The 19170-nt window shown below is 41.3% G+C and overlaps 1 long non-coding RNA gene across 1 annotated transcript in view; it reads left to right on the top strand.

The window, feature by feature from the left end:
- LOC113968769 overlaps window positions 1-18311 on the top strand; it is a 124303-nt gene extending 105992 nt beyond the window's left edge. Inside the window, exons 3-4 of the long non-coding RNA XR_003534650.1 lie at window positions 9466-9524; window positions 18175-18311. This is a non-coding gene — a long non-coding RNA (uncharacterized LOC113968769). The remainder of the gene's footprint in view (window positions 1-9465; window positions 9525-18174) is intronic.
- Window positions 18312-19170: the final 859 nt, after the last annotated feature.

Raw genomic sequence — 19170 nt, 5'->3', positions numbered from 1 at the left:
TTTGGTAATTCAGCTGGGCCCTTTGTTTTTCAAAGCCAGCCAAGTGATTATTTCTTCTGTTGGTTTCCCCAGGAGTGGGTGAAGGTCAGGGCATGTAAAAATTACTAAACGCAGTGGAAATCACTCCTGTTTCTCTGAAATCCAAGGATATTCAGACTATCACCATCTTCTAAGGGCAGCAGAAGATGAGTTTTGATCAATTAGGATGTGAGGAGTCTGATAGGTTTTTCTTCAGATTCAAGAAGACCCAAATGTAGGTAGTTCTTGCTGGGAACTGGAGCAAAAGGCAGCAGGAGAAACATGGATTTCCTCCTGGAAGTTTAGTTCTGAGAGAGGCAGGTACACAAGACAAGCTCTGGGGGTAAAAGTAAAACCCAGATGATTTGCATGAGTCTTCAGGATTTATTTTAAATGCATCTATTGATTTTTTTTTCCCCAAGAAAAAGACATGAAATATTTGATTTCTGCAGTGAAACCTGCTAATTCCTGCCCAACACTAAAGTCAGGCTGGCACAGAGGTGACACTTTGCAGTGTATCCTGGAACTTTTAGTAGGGAAGCACATCCTTCTCTCAGTGCACAACTGGCTCAAAGGGCAGTGCTTCTAAATTGGTACATGTGAAGTATGTACCCAATATATATAAATATATATTTGGGGTTTTTTTCCCCTCAGAAAATCTAACCCCAAGGTGGCAAAAATATAATTAAAGAGCCACCATTCCTTTAAAACAACCAACATCTGGGAGTGTTAAGGGATGATCACATTTTAATTACCCCAGTATGTTGATTTTTGGACACTGTTAGGATGTTGGTGTTCTCAGCTCAGCTACTGCAAATATTGGGGTAAGAACCAATTTTCACCCGAGATCAAATTTCAGAGTGGTGAGTGATAATTTGATGTCGGGAATTCTTACTCCAGAATGTTCCTTGTTTCTTGTTTTCCACAAAGGTGGCTCTGCATGAAGTGCTGCATTAAAAAACAGCAGCGTGGGGACAGGAAAAAAATTAATAACCATTTATATATCTGGGCAAAATATGATCCCTGTATATGTGGGGGCAAAATAAACTTCAACGTTGAGCTGCTCAGGTGAAGTAAAAACAATTTGAAGCACTGACACAAACCAATTACCCCAAAACCTGATATGAATTCGTGGAAGAGGGCAGCTAAAAAAAACCCCTTGAGATGGAGATATTTCACCTCAATTCCTCCAGAGAGGCTCAAGGGCAGAAAGAACAGGTAACTAAGAGTATCTTTTGCATATAAATAATTTCCCATTCTGCATAGAATTGAGATAGTAGGAAGGAGGGAATTGAAAACATGGCACTTGTGTAGAGATACTGTGTTTCCTTGAAGTGGGATGTTATACATCATCCTGAGCCCTGTGGTGGAAAAGCCAAACATGCAGTGCTGGAAGTGTGAGTAGAAAAGGCATTAAGCTGATAAAGAGACTGTGTTAAATGTCAGGGAGGAAACTCATAGCACTTATTGCATATGTAAAAATAAAAAAAACTCCTCTCTACTACCCACTAAAAAATAGGAAAAGTTGCTATTAATGAGAAAGGCTGTATTGTTAACTGGATAATAAAAATAAATCAGGACTGTGAGGCACAAATTTCTTTGTAGGTGCATCAGGACTTGCTGTAAAGTGCTAAGTTATGACTCTGTTATGCAGTGCAGTGTGATGGTCCACTTGCAGAGTGTCACACCAGTCCTTACATTTACTGTCCATTTTAATACTTGGTCTAGTGAATTTAAAATGCAGCTTAAGTTGATTTAAAATGCTGTTTAAGTTAATTAACTATTTCAGCATTAAGATTATCTCTAAGAGCCAAAATGTTACATTTGGGTGTTAATCACAGTGTAGCTACAGCTTTTTAATTTGATTTTTTGTTATTGGAGGTTCAGGGCTAGTGGAGTGCCCAGCAGTGCAGAGCATTACCAAATTCTTCATTTAATCCAACCTGTAATTCCCTACAATTCATATTGAAAGCTAAATACATAACAAACCACGAGACTGGACCGGGCTTGTAATTGAAAACCAATCCCAAGACAAACATTGTTATTTACAGTTTAAAATAAAAGCTTGTCTTCAATACCATCATTCTGCTATTTTCCTGCACTATAATTTCTCCTGAAAGATCTGTTGTGCTCTATGATTTCACGTTTCATTCCCCTCGTTAGATTTTCCTCTGGGTTCTGATGAACCACACTGAGCTTGTTCTGATTTTGTTGGAGTAAATGAGAAGTTATCTCTGAATCCTGTGGTAAGAGGGGTAAGCTTGAGGCCTGAATTTCTTTCCCAGAGTTTTAAAACTGTCATATTCGTGATGGTGGGTGATAATGTTTTAATATTACACCAGTCAGCAAGAAAACACCCCCCAAAGCTGCCTTTGGTGGTGCTGTGCTGATCTCACCGCCCTGGGCTGAGCAGAGCCACAGGCAGTGCTGCCAGCAAGGTTCCACCAGATCTGCTGCTCTCCCAATTAAAAACAAGACCTGGATCCAGTCTCTGGATCTCAAAGTGTTTGTTTGTGCTGGAGCAGATGTTTGGGAATCGATGGTTTCTTTCATGGCCCCGGGGCAGATCCTGCTCCTTCCCTCTGAACTCCTGCCGGGATCTCCGTGGAATTTCTTTCTGTTGAGATGCTTTGATTGCCTCCTGTGATTCCACACAGTTGGAAACCCAGCTTACTGTAATCTTGGCTTAACAACCTCTTCAGGCTGGTCAGATTTCCAGCTAAGCAGCTCTTAGAAACCTCAGTTAATGCTTTTTGTTTCCAAAAGATTTTGCCGTCCTTGATTGGGAGATAAATGGCTCAGATATTGCTTTTTATGAGAGATTTCCCAGGTTTTCCACTCCCTGGATTTCAAAGGTGCTGCGTTAGCTCATGTTATTTTATTTGGCTCTGTGTTATCTGCTTGACACAATCTCTCCCTTTCTTTCTACTTTTGTTTAATTGTGATTTCACATCTCTTATGCCTCTGGCTTGCCTGCTGGGATGTTTTTATCTAATCACAGAAGGATCTGATGGTTTTCAGGAGCACTGCTGCTCTTAAGAAATAGCTCAAAACATAACTTGCTTCTTTGTCTGAGTGCATATTTACCACTCCTGGGCCCATTATTTTACTGAATAATAATCCCATCTCACAAAGACTTTAGAGCATGTTAAATTACAAAGTGCCTGTAGTTTGTGGGTGCCTGTTTAATTGTTTTGCAGCTTGTCGAGATATAAAATGCCTAAATACATTTTCCTTCTGTGTTTACTCTCTGAAGGCTTACTGGGGTGAAACTATGCCTTTATTTCTTAGCTTAAAAATGAAACTTTATTTTAGACTGGAAAACTTCAAAAGAAGAGAAACTTCTCCCACTGCGTGATATCGGAGGTTTACACATTCCCAACCTCCTGGAAGCTCACTTTCTGCCTCAGACTTGCAATCAGCCTTCAAGAATACTTCTTTTTCTGTGAGTTTATCCCCCAACTTACAGCTCAGAGGTGGATGGAGTTGTGTAGATACTTTAGGAACCGGCTCAGAGCTCTGTCAGTACTCTGAGACTTCAGAAGTCCAATTTGTGCTGCTGGGCTCCTTTTCCCCTCCTGTTTTCACATCCCTGTGACTGAGGCAAAGCCCAGGAACACCCTGTGAGGCTCTTTCAGGAGCTCTGGCTTGGCATCTCTCATAAAGCTGGTCGAGATAAAAACTGCCTTCTCAGGATACAGAATCCTGCAAGCCCAGAATATGAACCCTGGTTTTGATGAACAGCAAAACTCTAACATTCTGCAGTTATATATAAACAGCTTTGCAAGTAGCAGCTCAGTTAGAACAGAGAGATTTTGCCAGACCTGTTCTTGCAGCAGCTCCTTCTTCAGAAACACTTCCCAGCATCCTTCTCCCCATGGCTGTGGCACCTGGAAACTCATTTTCTTCCCCTTCTAACTATCAAGAACATTTCCAAAATACTGACCTTCATGCTGTGAGCTAAATTCACCTTAGGAGGGAGGTGTGTGTGGCTTTTTAGCTAAATAAGACATTTAAGTGCATCATGTAAGCCCAGCAGAAAGCTCAGTTTCCTTCAGTGTGTAGGAGAGGGAATGCTGGGAATATGACAAGGGTGGAAAGGAGTGACAAAGGACAAGAGCAGGTGATCCCACCCAAAGGCACCATCTGTGGGCAGTAGTTGCCCCACCAAAGGACTTGCAGGCAGCAAAGAAAACCTCATGGGTCACTCCCAGTCCTTGATTCTCATCTTTTTATTGCATCGGGATTTCTCCAGATTTATTGAAAAAAAGATCTCTGGGTTCATTCAAGGTTTTGTTTAGAGAGGTTGAAATATCACCTCTCTTGCCTGTTGTTCTTAAAAAAAGAGTTAAAACCCAAAGATGACGGTCAGCTGATTTAAAAACCTATACCAGAAACAAAATAAAATAATCCTCCAGCTATTTAGCAGCCAGCAGTCTTTTGGCAGCAGCATCCCCACCAGGATGAATCATTGCAAACATAAAGAGAAACACACTGAAACCAGGAGAAGACCAGATTCAGAGAGTGAATCCATTTGGGCAGCTACATTTTATTTTTATTCCCTTTTTCATTTTTTCCTGAGGTTGCTGGCACCTTGCTAACCACAGATACACTGATTTAAATTCTCCATCCCCGAGATGGGCTGGACACTGTAAAGAAGCCAGTGATTGTATTTTGGCAGTTTATTTTACTTTATCACATTCCTCTGAACTGATAAAGAGTTAGGATCCACTGGAATGGCGGATACTGGGAGGCTCCACTGAGCAGATCCTGGATCCTGAGCCTTAAAAATTACAGAACTTAGTAAGTTGGTAAAACAAAGCTTGGCTGCTGTGATTTTAGGAAGCTGAACTAGATCTGTCATAGATTCCCCTCTAATTTTAGAACAAGTACAATTCTGTGGGCTAATTAGCCATCAACATCTAAATGTTGTTTTAGAGGGAAGGATGAAGCTGGTCCTGCAGCATCCACAGTGTACACCCCCTCTATGCCAGCAACAAACTGACAGTATTAATGTCAACTCCCAAGAAATTTTGTGGAATAACATTTACAATTCTGAGTTTAAAAGGAGACTTTGCACGTCTTTACATTTTCATCACACAGTGGGAGAATGGGTTGGAGGGAGCAGCACTTGCTGTTGTCTACCAGTATTTGGTGTGGCTCATACAAGCCAATCTGTGCTCTGGTAAAGAATATTTTTAGAATGGAATTTTGACTGTGCATAGTCTGTAATAAAGAGAAACAATTCCTGGTGAGGGATTCTCTGTGTCTGTGCCCATGTGAGCGTTCACATTCAGCATCATCTGAAGTTCAGGAAATAATCCTTCCTTTTGACAGGCAGAATTGCAACCACAGAGGGGCATTGACTGGGACAAACACAGCAGTTGTTCAAAAACTCTCTCTCAATTATCGTTGCAGTTTTGTTTGCGTGAATTCTGCCCGCCTGCAAAATAGGATTTGCAAAAACTCTGAGCCAGATTTTAATTCAATAGAAATCAGAGTGGAGGTAACCATGGTAGAATCACAGCTTTTTATTCCAGTAGAAAGTGTTGAAAGAGTTTCACAGCCAAGCCAAATCGTTTGTTTGTTGTTTTGTAGTCAACGTTTTACAGCCTGCTTTTAGTACAAGCTGTTCATTTAAAAGAAGGGGGAAACTGGTCAGGGCATGAGCTCCAGTGGTTTTCTGCTTCCCTTGAATAGGAAAGTAGCTTTATCTCCCCTTAGAAGCCCTCAGACAGTCTGACAAAACTTACAAAATACTTTAGGTTTGAGGTGAAGGATTAGAGAAATCTGTGCTGTTATACTGGGAATTAATGTTGACATTGCTCTTCCTCTTGTTGTATCCTCCCAAAATAATAAGATAATAAGATGTTTCCTGAGAGTCCACTGAGCTGCACTGAGTTTGAGTTTGAATGAGTTTGGGTCTGCTGAGTTTGAATGCTGTGGGGAACCACCAGAGATAAATTTACAATTTATTTGTAAATTCACTTCCCAGTCCTGTTGACTCTGAGGAAAAAGCCTGAAGTTCAAGTCCTAGAAAATGTTTACCCCTGGATCTCATTTGGGATCCAGCACTGTTAAATGAAGTAGGAGCAGGTGGGATCACATTTCTTCATTTCTTTATAGCTTTGGTCAAACAATCCATTAGGATTTGTGCCTCACAGGCTCCACAGGAGCGAACTGGGGATGTCCTGGGCAGAGAGGGGTTGGTGGGAACTTTCTGGCTGCAGGGCCTGGCTCTTAAGGAAAAATGAGCATCTGGGAACTCCTTTGCAGTGGCCAGATTTTGGATAAATGCCTGGGCTGAGATCAATGTTTGAGATATTTGGGGATATTTGAGGAACAGGGCCAGCCAAAGGCAAGGAACAGCTCTGGTCAGCACAGGGATTTCTGGAATAATACATCCCAAATGGAGCTTGGCCGGGCTGCTATTGCCTTTTTGGCTTTTGTGAGGGAGGAAATTTTAATCCCTTGAATCATGGTGGGGAGGTTGGAACTAGATGATATTTTAGGTCCCTTCCAAACCAAACCGTTCTGTGGTTCTACGAAATTCAGCAGCTCATTTTTAAGATGCTTCTCAGACTCCATCATTCATTCCTGTTCAGTAGTGTTTGCATCACTCTTCACTCTCTTTTTTTACACATTTTTTTCTGGGACAAAGCTGTAATTTAATGGGATTGGGGAGAGGGGTTCAGCCATGGTTTGCTCAGTGCTGTTCTACAAAACAAAGCTGAGTTATTTTTTAAACTTCCATCTCTCATATTTCCTGTGCTGATGCCCTTTTGGTGCTTGAAAATGTAAGATGTCCTACTTCTGGTGGTGCCTCTGCTGACTTTTTGTTTAGCTTTGACTTATCCTGAAAATCTTCAGCGTTTCCTTGTGTGGTTTTCCTGCTCAGCAATTTTCTAACATTGCAGAGAGAAAGTCCCCAAAAGTCTTGGCACTTGTGGAGGAGATTCTGCTTTAGAGCCCTGAGCTGCAGGGTGGGTAAAAGCTTCCAAATAATCTGACATATCAATGCTTTCAGTTATTAAATCTGAATTCTTGGGATATGTCTCTAATCTCAATCAACTTGCACGTGTGATTATTATTATTTTGTAATAGCAATTAAGGACAGGCATAGCAGAAGTGTCTCAGATTCATGGAATTTGCCAAAGAAAATTTAATTTTGGTGCTCTTACCACACTACTAAAGCTCCATGATTTTAGGTGTTGACTTTCAGTTTTCATCTACCAGCTTGTTTCATGCTAAAAAACCTCCTTTTCGGGGCTAATTACAGCTTTGTTTTTATGTTTTATAACAAAAGCACAACTGGAATGACTTTCACCTGCTTCTTCTGATCTGTTGAAGGGCACTGGAGTTGGGAATGATAATGGCACATACAGGCAGCAACAGGGAGAGGGAGGGATTGATGGACAGCACTAAGTGCTGCTAAGAGGAGCCCATGGAATAAACAGGAATTATCTGTTTTCTTCTGAGTCTGCATTGCTCCCTCATGTGCTAATCAGACTTAAAATTTGGGACATCATTCCTTTGTAGCACCTTTGGTCTTCACTGACTGAATAGTATCAGACTGATATCTAAAAAAGTGATTTTTTGGGGGGGCAAATCATGGGGTTGAAGGAAAATATGTGTAGAATTTTGCTTGTTATTCTTCTTTGCCGATCAACAAAGCACCAAAGTTTCAGGAAATTATATCTACAACAATAATAAGCTTAAAAAAAAGGGATAATAAAAAGTATCAGGTGTTGGCAGTGTGTTGTGAAAGCAGCTGGCTGGTCCTAAATGTAATTCCTGGGGTTTTATGGTGTGGCAGTAAAGAGGAGAGCAGACAGCACTTACCCACCGAGCTGGAATTAAATCCAGATTTGTTTCAGCAGGGCATTAATGGGGTTCCTGCAAGAGAGAATCTCTGGTTTTGAGTCTGTTACTGGGTGGCAGATCATCTGGACAGGGAGTTTTTTGAGCTGTGACAATATGTTACAATTCAGATTTTCCCAAATTAAATTCATTATGACCATTAACTGGTTTTCATATGAGATGTACCATCAATTATCTTATTTTTTTTTTTTGTGAAGCCTTTTACAGTAACTAAAGGGACTTTCTTTGCCTTTATTCTGTGTGGGTCACGTGCCTCTGCTATAATTCCTCATTACTAAATGAAAAAGTCCAGGTAGCTTTGCTGAGTTTCCCTTCTGGAAAATACATTTTGAAAGGTCAGTTCCTCGCTTCTCTGGAAAGATATTAAAGACAGAATTTTGAACCAAAAATATCTATTCACCAAAAAAAAAAAAGGGGGGGAGCCAGCAGGGATGTGTCACATTATGAGCTTGCTACTTCCTTAAAAAGGGGTTTTAAATTCCTTAGTTATGGCTTTCCATAGAGTAAAATCCACTTTCCATAGAGTAAAACCCATTTGCAGGTGTTCAGAATGTTTTCTAAAAGTGCAAAGGATTGAAGGAGAATAATCAAAGCAGAAATATTCTGTGCTGGCCCTGCCCAACCCCAGAGACTGACCACGTTGTACCGGGTGTTTTCTGACCTTCTGCATCATTTTCTGTTGTTAAATTGCTTCATTTCAATATATTTTCTATATATTTGGGCACTTTCTTTATAGAAGCTTTATAGTTTAGCAGGTGGATTCTTTAGCACAGTGGTCGTGTGGCATGAGGAGCAAATAGGAAAGGTTTGATCATAGAACTCAGTGAAATTCTTTGTGGATTTCTGAGCTATTTACTCATATTTGGGGTAAATTGAAGCCAACTTTGCCGTTCAGCAGCTGGTCATGTCCATTTTTAGCTTTGACCTTCTTTAAGGTAGAGTTATTTGAATTGCTACACCAATATACTCCCAATCCAGTTAATGACCTGAGCATCTCTAATCATTGCTGTATTTTTGTCCTCGCTCTTCCCAGTTTTTAAACCTCTGAAAATAGCTCAGGAAAAATTCCCAGGAGCCAGGAGGGAACACTAAAATGGTGTATTTACTGTAAAATATGTGGGTCCTACAATGACAGGAGGTGAGATGGGTGTAACACTGATAAATAATAACAGAGGGATCAATTGGTCGTTTTTAGCTGGGATCCCATTTCAGTCAATCACCTTAATTTGGTACCTGGGATCCAAAGAAAACTGGGGATGGAAAAAAAGAAGTGGAAGCTTAATCATAGTATTATTTTAGGAAACAGGCTTAGCAGGGATGCAGAGATGTGTATCCTCACAAGGGTAACTGGAAAGCACTTATTTCATCCCATCAGGGAGACTGATCATGGCAAAATGATTTAAAAATTTAAAATACAGATCAAATGTACATTAATCTATATGCAGATGGTCAAAAAAAATCTTAGTTTTCTTTCTTAATTTTCTGGTCAGTGCCTAATTTGGGTTATCTGAATATGCTTGAAATGAACAGAATACTGAAATCCGTTTTTTCTGATCATTGTTTCAGATTTCTGCCCTGGAAGGAGACCATTTCTTGATCCTGAACCAGAAAGTCCCTTGGAAAAGGTAAGTGGATTTACAATCAAAGTTAAAGTCAGATGTTATGAAAATATTAATGACATTTTAATGTTTTAATATCTAGTAAGAAAGTAGTTACAGAAGATAAAATAACCTGTTACTTTCCTTTTCTCTGCTGCAGATATACCACAAGTGTGTAAATAAGGTTATTTTAACAGTAATACACTATTTATCTTTTTTCAGAAAGGGTTGTTTTTAGAATTTCTACCTGATTAATAAGGTGGTGATCTCTCACCATTTCAAAATCTACATGTATTTCTGATAGAACTCTGCCATCCTTAGAAATAAGACATTTATAAATGCCCATATTTGGGATGATTTAGCAGAAATGCTTGCCTGGTGTGCTTTCTGATGCCCTGAACATCTGGCCTGATGTTCAAGCCCGTTGGTTCTTTAATTCCAGTGTGTGTTTGTGACACTTAGAGAGGAGGGAACTTCACCTGGATTTTAGTGCCAGTCATTTCAACCCCCTGGCCTTGGATGGGGGATGATTGGTGATAGAAGAAAAAAAATAATCTTGTGTTAATAAAAATTGGGTGGTTTTTAGGGGCTGTTGCGTCACTAGAATGTGGGATGTGACATCACTGCCACCCTTGATTGTCCCCATCATTTTTGAAGCCACCGTGGACGTGTCACTGCTGTTTGTGATGGGTTTGAGCTGAGACCTCCCAGTGCATCCCAGTTTTCTGGTTTTTCTGGATAAGGTGGAGTCCTGTGGGAATTTCTTGCACCCAGGACACGCCGTGTCTGTGCAGAAGCAGCAAAGTGAAGTTTCTGGTTGGAAATTTGATAAACGGGTGAGCAGATGGCGGATTGTACGTGTGATGAACTGATTTGAAGTGATTAAGACAAGTGTAAAATTGGATTTTGAGCATCTTAAAAAGTGCATGGCTCACTTACTTTAGATTTCATGCAAAATAACAGTAAGTTCTGTGACAATTTGGAAATTTGGCTGAAGGAAAGCTGTTAATAATCCTGGTGCTGTCTCACTTCTCGAGGGATGGAAGTGGTACAGCCTCCTGGGGTGGCAAAAGCAAGGACTTACCAAAGGGTATTGGGACTTTTACCCAGCTGGAAACAAGAATTAAAAAGGAACTTTCCTACTATTTATTGTTTAAAATTTTACTTTTAGTGTTATGTGAAAAACTAAATAGTTTAAAGTGTTAGTTCTGGTGTTATGTGAAAAAATAGCACACAGAATGAGGATTCAGTCTGCTCTATAATTTGTAGTTTTAAAGGTTAATTATTGTATATAGATATGACAGTTTCATACCTGTGTGATTACAGGGGAAGTGATGGGTGGATTTGCAGTATTTAATCCAGTTTATTTTTTGGTTTTAGCATTACTTTTCTAACTCTCTGGGCTTCTGAATTCATTTTGAGTGGCCTGTTGAGAGCTTCAGCTGTTCGCACCCATCACAACTTGCCTAAAGGACTGCTGTTTAATTAAGATTGAATTAAATGGCACAAACCAGCCTCAACTCCTAAATATCACCATTTTTAATCCTTCAAGCCACTGTCATCAGGCTTGGAAAGCTCTCTGTGCAGGACTAGATGCACCTGCAGCTCATTCACCTGTACCAGCACTTAAAATTCTGCCTCACGAGTGGCAGCGATTGCATATTCACCTCAGATCTGCTCCTGTATATTCATGATGGCTCCTCTCTGAACAAACAGTTCCAGCAGGATATTATCAAGGGGAATGCTGAAATAATATTGCACAGTCAACACAGATCTTAGCTTGACCTTTTTTTCCCCAGCCCAGAAATATAAATGTAGCCGGGTCTGCGGCTCGGAAAGTAAATTAGGCAAAGCAGGGAAACCTGCTGTTGGTACAAGTTTTCTGCTAATAATTTTCTAGTCTAAACAATCTCCTGTGATCCAGAACTCCCACTCCCATCTGCAGGCCAGCCTGTGTGCCACACAGCTTCCCAGTTTAGGAACGGGACAGCCCGTGCCTGAGGCTCTGAAAATCTCAGCGGAGCTGCTTGGGGGGACGTGGGCTCGGAGCTGAAGGGCTGCTGATCGAATCTAACCCCCCAAACTCTCTCAGAATTCCCAGAATTCAGTCACTAGGGACTGGATCTTCATTTTAATCGTGCAGTTAAAACCCACCATTCTAGTGTTTATAATACAAAGTGTAGAAATTCAATTTTTTTTCAGTTTTTGGTGGTAATCATGTTACAATTCTGAATTAAAACATGGAAATGCTGATTGGAAGGGACCTCTGAGTCAACCACCCCCTTGTGCTGCATGAACACGCCTTAAACCATCACAAGGTCAGGTCAGACCTCGTCTGGTTGAATCTTGAAAACCTCCAAAGATGGGGATGAGTTGCCAGGCAGCATTTCTACACTAACAAGCCAAAAAAAAACCCCCAACAAACCAAACAAACTAAAAAGTGCTGCACAAATGTCTCAGTTAAGTCATATTTTCACTTTCTATTTAAACTGATATCTGTGGCCTTTGAAGGAATGTAGTGAAAGGGAAACTGGCAGGTTTTACATAAATAAGTGCATTAAATCTTGTCTCTAAAATTCTGAAGAAACAAACAGATGATGAAATTGGTGTAGCCTGAAGTGCCAGGAAATGAAATAATGGTAAAATACACATATTTGAGAAAAAGATCTAATTTCATTGTGCTGCCATCCCAGCAAAGGCAAAATGGAATTAAACAAATGATCGTTTGGAACATGTTATTCTACATTTTGCTTATACAAATGGTGTTGACTGTGTGTTACACAACATTTACCTTATTCACAAATGGGAATTTTAATAGAATGTTTTTATTTGGAAAAGATATTTGCATATGCACTCATAATTTTTTTTTTTCTCTTCTGGAAGATAAATTATTCTCTTTAATACACAGGAGAAATAAACTGCCTTCCCACCAGCTTCCATAGAAATGTAGTTCAAAACTCCTTGTGATGTAGAGGGAGATTTGCATCTCCACAAAAAATAAGAGGCTGTGATTTTTCTTTTCCTTTGTTTAAAGCAGTTCTCTTTTTTTTCTTTGCTTTTCTTACCTGTAACTTTATTTATTGAAAGTGCAGTAATTTGGTTTCAAGGAAAAAGTGTAGTAAGCAGATGGAAAAAAATATTGGTATCTTTTGCCACCACTAAGCATCTTGCAGCCAGGAAATATTTATACTTGTAAATAAGATAACATTTAAAAAAATTCTCTTTTGAAAGCCAGGAAATTATTTTTAAATGTGGAAAAAAATACCTTTGTAATGAGATGTATCTGTGCACGTTGCATGGGATATTAGACATTAATTTATACAGCCCAAAGTGTGTTCACCTATTTTCAGTTTATGAGCACAGATATACTGGGAACAAAGCTCTACCTTCTGAGAAGATAAGTGCTTTTTAGAGATCTCTGGGGTCTCTGGGGTTTTAATTAGGGATTTTTATAGCTTTTGTATACGAGCTTCTAAGACCTTTTTACTTCAAAATAAAATTCAGATTTTTTTTGTGTCCTCCCTTGATCAATTTTAAGGCCAACAATAAAGGTGGAAGGAACCTGTTTCTAAATACTAATGAGTGCCTTTCTAAAAGGAGAAGGAACCTTCAACAGTGTGTATGAGTAGTACCTTTAAAGGGATATTTTGTACATATATAAATAATTCTAGAGCAGTTGTAATTAAAGGAATCATTTAATTATGCTCCCAGATTTAGGCATTGACTGGTGACATTGTGGGACAAGCTGTTCCATGCAGGTATTAGGATGGGAGTGATGTGCATTTATATCTATATATCCTGCTAAAATTTGGCCTGGTTTTTGTGCTGTTGATTGAATTGGTTTGTTTTCTTCTTGCTGAGGTGGTGATGGGTTTAAAAAAGCCAAATCTGCGTAAGGACCTTGGCATTTAAGCTCTTTAAGTATAAATGAAGACACAACTTGCTCCCTGGATGGTTCCAGCAGCTTCCTGAGCCTCATCCCTCGTGGAGCAGCCCAGGCCCAGGCTGGAACAGGGAGAAGTAAATGTGTAAATATATAAAGAGTGGTTTATGGGAAGGGTTCGTGCTCTCCTGCCCTTCCCACCCAGGGCACTCTGGGATGTGCCTCTGGCTTGGGAATGGTCATCTGTGCTGGCAGCCCAGAGAGATGAGTGTGTCCTGGGCTCATCCCACAGCAAGGACAGAGGTGAGGGGGGAATTCTGCCCCTCTGCCCCCTCAGGTGAGACCTCACCTGCAGAGCTGCCTCCAGCTCTGGGCTCCAGCACTGGAAGGACGTGGAGCTGCTGGAGAGAGTCCAGAGGAGGCCACGGAGATGCTCTGAGGGCTGGAGCCCCTCTGCTCTGGAGCCAGGCTGGGAGAGCTGGGGGGGTTCACCTGGAGAAGAGAAGGCTCCAGGGAGACCTGAGAGCCCCTTCCAGGGCCTAAAGGGGCTCCAGGAGAGCTGGAGAGGGACTGGGGACAAGGATGGAGGGACAGCACAAGGAGGAATGGCTTCCCACAGCCAGAGGGCAGGGATGGATGGGATATCGGGAAGAAATGCTTCCCTGGGAGGGTGGGGAGGCCCTGGCACAGGTTGCCCAGAGAAGCTGTGGCTGCCCCTGGATCCCTGGAAGTGTCCAAGGCCAGGTTGGACGGGGCTTGGAGCAACCTGGGCTAGTGGAAGGTGTCCCTGCAGGGGGTGGAATGAGATGGGCTTTAAGGTCCCTTCCAACCCAAACCGTTCCATGATTCCACGGTCTCTCCATGAGAGCCTTGACCCACCTGAGCCCCTGGCAGCACGTGTCCCATGACACCTGCAGGCTCTGCCTCCAGTGCTCTCCTCTGGGTACCAGGAGCCCCTCAGTGGCACACAGGCTGTGTGCCATCCCTGTGCCACTCAGTGCCCTCCTCTCCCAGACCTCCTGGGTGCTGGGGCAAAGGGGACCCGAATTGTCCCAGCTGGGGTGACTTTAACTCTCCTGAGTTTCAGTGGGTGCCCAGTCAGATCCAGTCAGAGCTGAGGGCGATACATTCTGTTAAGCAGCTTGATATAGGGTTGAAATTCAGTGTCTCAGGGTATCATTATGTGCCACTGGAAGCTCTTTCCAGAGATGGAAGTGGAATGACGAGAGCTGGATTAGGTCATGTGCTAAATGACAGGTGAGTTTAATGGGTTCTGACTGACACAAGCAGAGCTGACACATCAGGGCTGCCTTTCCCAGCTCTGCACTTGATCTGATTACAGGCAAGAGATTATAAATTCTTTCTTTGCAGAGGAGAAGTGGCTCCAGGAGGTTGAAACCATTAAAAGTGGTCTCCATCAAAGGCTTTAAGTGTTCAGGGCAATGCAGCCACCCTTGTGTTTCCAGAGTAATTACAAAGCTAAAAACATATCAACAACCCTGCCCTTCACGCTGAGAATTCTTCTTATTACAAAGGCAAATAGTCAAAAGGAATAAAGAAAAAGGAAAGGGGAAAAATTGGCTGCACTCCCAGAGAAATGGAACTTCCAGAAACCGCCCAGCACTGACAGAGACTCCAAGAGCCAGAGCAGGGTGTGAGGAGGAACAGAGGAGAGAATAAAGCAAACAGGCACCTCATAAACAAGAATCCATTCCCTATGGATGGTGCTGAGGGCCTGGTTTGGGCTGAAAATTTCAGGGAATCACAATTAAAATGTAAATCATGAAGGGATTTGTTTAACAGGACGAGGAAGGTGATTTGGAAGGTTGGGCGGGTGGAACTGTTTTGTTTTCACTGGTCTCTGAGACTGTTGGGGCACCTTTGGGTGCCACTGAAAGGTACCATTTTATTGAGGAGGGCTGTTGGAAGCAAAAGTGGAGGCTGGGATGGAGGTACCTGCTCAGCCTGGATGAAACCACCCCTTGGAACTGGGTGGTCACTGTGGTAGTAGAACCACTTGCATATGAGCTCAGAGAAGGAGGAAGACTGTGGGCAGGAGAGCTGATAAAGGATATTCTAACCTGGAAAGGACTGCAAAGGAAATAACATATTTCCAAAAAAAAAAAAAATCCCGAGTTTAAAAAATAAAATAAAATAAAATCATTACAAGAGAGACACGGATACTTTAGTTTGATTATTCTGCTCTCAGATTTGTGGAGAAAAGGGGTTCTCAGGCAGGTCAGCACCACCTGGTGCCCTCCTGGTGGCACCTCCTGTGACGTGGTGCCAAGCGTGGTCTGCTCCCGGCCCCACACACAGGCAGCTCTGCCGTCAGCAGCTCCTTTAGAGATTGGAAAGATGTAAAAGTTCACTCTGCTACAAATTATTTATGGTGTTCAGTTTTCAGGGCTGTTCTGAAGTGCTGCCTTCAGCTGGGGCTCAGATGATAACTCTGTCAAAAGCTTTCTTAGTCAGCAAAATATTAATAAATACTTGATGGCGGATCACGTAACACATATATTATAAATATCGTTTATCCCTGGAAAAGAGCACAAGTCACAGTAATTGTTGACAATTTTATTCAGAAAGGCTGCTGTTTTTTTTTTTTATTTTCACACTTCTGTGCATCATCTGCCAAAAGAAACCCCCCAGACTGGGGAAGTTTGACTCACATTGTGACGCAACAGAAAACAGATGGCAAACCCTTCATCACAGATTTTAGGGTTAGGCCATGTGGGGTGGAACCCCCACAGCAAAATTCGTGGTTTTTAAAAATCAGTGACCTCATTTTGGAAGCTGGATGTTTTTCTCGCTCGTTTCGTACGTTATTTGAGGTGGTTTGGGGTGTTTTGAGGTGGATTTGAGGCATCTGGAAGTGGTTTGTGGGGGATTTAGAGGGGTTTGAGGTGGTTTGGGGGGATTTGAATTGGTTTGGGGGGGATTTGGGGGGTTTTGAGGTGGTTTGGGGGGTCTGGAGGTGAAATTTTGGGGATTTGAGGGGGCTTGGAGGGATCTGGGGAGGTGGTCCAAGGAGTTTGAGGTAGGTTTGGGAGGGTTTTGAGGTGGTTTGAGTGTGATTTGGGAGAGTTTGAGGAGATTTTGAGGGATCTAGGGGTGGTTTGGGGGGATCAAAGTTACATATAAGAAATAGGGGGTCATGATGTCCTTCTCTTTAGTTTCTGTGTTTTGAATAAAAAGATTTCTTCAAGAATTTTAGTTTCAAAAAAATGATTCAAGATCCAACATTCCTGCCATTCTTATGACAATTATTGTAGGATATTATTGCAGTTTTTACAATTTATGGTATATGTTTGTGTCTTCCCTGTTAAAGCCTTGTGTTTGTATACAAATATATATGAATATATACAAATATGTCTTAAAGGTTGGACTTAATGATTTCATAATTCTGTGGTTCTAAATAAAGGCTCTGACATGTTGTGGGAAAAGGTTGGGATTACAGGATAAACCTATTATGATAAAGAGGGGAAAAAATGGGGAAATAAGATACAAAAATTATGTAGTAACTTTGATTAAACTCAAAGGAGTTCCCTTCTTCCAAAAAGACTTTTACACAAAAAGATTTATAGCTGATTTATAGCTGAATTATCTGAATTCAGTTGTGAAGTCAAGAGACATGTAGTACTTTCAGACACAAACACAGGCCAGGAGTCTTTCTGAAAACAGAATATTGTATTTTTATTTTTTATATTCACCCACAGATTATTCTCCCGGGTAGAAGCTGGATTTATTTCCACAGGAGTCTTTGCAGGGATGAAGCTGTTGGCTGTAGGAAAAAAAAAAGTGAATGTGCTTACATAGGAGTATTGGGACTTTTTTGAAAATACATGTTTTTTCCAGGTTGGGATTCATATGTGGGAAGATCTTTGCATGTGGTGCTGTTTGCTGGGGCAGGGGAACACTGAATTCCGAGATGTTACGTCATGGTCTGCCTGCTCTTCCTTGGTTTTGTGAGCTGGGAAGTTTGGGAAGCATCAGCGATAACTCTTTACTTTTCCTTTCTGTTTCTGACCTAAACTTTTTTTTAACCTGGCAGAAGTTCTGAGTGAGATGTTCTGTGGGTGACCCAGGAGCCCTGCAGATGTTATATGTGATGTGCAGCTCCATCCCTGGTGCATCCCTGCTCGTTCCTGCCTTCACCTCTGTCCTCCTGCCCTGCTCTCCTCCGTCCTGCCCGACCCCTCCTGGCTCACACAGAGGTCACTGCATCTGCTCCAAAGGGGCTGGAAATGCTTTAGCTGAGCAACTTCTGAATTCATGTTATTGTAATGACTCCATTTGGCTTTGGGCACATTTCTATCAGCTGGTGAGCACGTCCTGCAGCTCTTTTTGTTGACTGACAGGTGATATTGCAGCAGTCACTCAAGCGGCTGTTTTAAGATGCCTTGGTTGATTTGTCTGTGCTGGGATGATTCATAGCTCCATTTTTATTTCACAATAAAGAGAAAGTGAGAAGGATTCTGTCTTCTCCTGCGGTTCTCACTGCACTGGATTGCCCACCTGTATCTGTGACCTCTTCTATCTCAAAGCTCAGAAGAAAATAAGTGCGAAGTAGAACGAGGACTTTATAAAATAAATCTCTCTCATTTGTTTCTGGCTATTGACTTTCTGCTGCCTGCAAGTTGGCTTCAATACCTGGCTCTGTCTGGAGCGAGTTTTTGGAATCTTAAAAGCAAATGTGGTGTAGAGCTGCCAAAATCTTGCTTTATCCAAAGTTCTCAGTAACTGAACCATTTTTTTTTGTGCTGTGTCTCTGTTTTGTATTTTGTGCTACAGGATGGACCCTCCTTTGGAAAATCAGGATAACTCTGAGAGAATCTGAATGATTTAGGTTGGCAAAGACCTTTGAGATCATCCAGTCCAACCTTTACCACTGCCAAGGCCACCACGTTCAGGTACATTGACTTTCTTCAACTGGGGATGGGGAAACCCCACAAGAAGTGACACCAACAGCATCCAAGAGATAACTGTGCTAATGGAATTTCTGGTCCAGAACAAGCCATTAACTCTTAAAAAGTATTGCTTTGTGTCAGGAAACAGCAAAGATAGTAAAAATGGTGATGGATGTGAGACATTACATACAATTTCACACTTCTTTGGGTTCTGATTTATGGATGTTACTGATTTTACAGGGCGGTGACATGTTTTGCAGAAATCCTAAGATCTAATTATCAAAGGTGGTGCTCTTGTTCAACCCTAACTGAAGTGAAGTCATAACCTTCCTGAAAATAGTCCTATAAATGATTTGCCAGGTTCTACCCAGATTTATCAAAAGAACTTTTATGGCAAAAAAAAAAGAAGAAAGGCTTGGTGGTGTGTGTGCTTAGAATGGTGCCAAAGGCCGAGAGTGTGGAGCAGCATGTGATTAACATCATTAGAGCATTTAATGCAGCATCAAAAGGAGTATTAGAGGGCAAATATAAAATTAATCATTCACTCTGAGCTGGAGATAACCCTATAAAAAGATAGAGGAAAATAAAGGTAGGAGAGCTGAGGTGAATGTGTGTGGACACCTTGTTAAAAGTCTGTCTATGTTGGGGGAGTCTGTGACACTAAATAGATCATAAAACATGAAATAGTATTATTGTCATTTAATCCAGCAGCCATAGCTTTAATTTTGTGCTTAAAATTAACTTATGCCATTCAGAAAATATTGTCTGGCTTAGAATATTTTCAACTTTAAACAATCACCGAAGCATCATGATTAATTCTAGTCACTGTGTTTAAAATATCACTAGTTTTAAAGTATATTTTTCTATACTAGTATCCGAA

Source organism: Neopelma chrysocephalum, unplaced genomic scaffold, assembly GCF_003984885.1.
Source record: "Neopelma chrysocephalum unplaced genomic scaffold, ASM398488v2 Primary Assembly neopelma1_69, whole genome shotgun sequence".
NCBI classification, from domain to species: Eukaryota; Metazoa; Chordata; class Aves; order Passeriformes; family Pipridae; genus Neopelma; species Neopelma chrysocephalum.
Note: the sequence above shows the minus strand (reverse complement) of the source record. Positions and strands in the feature narration are given on the sequence as shown.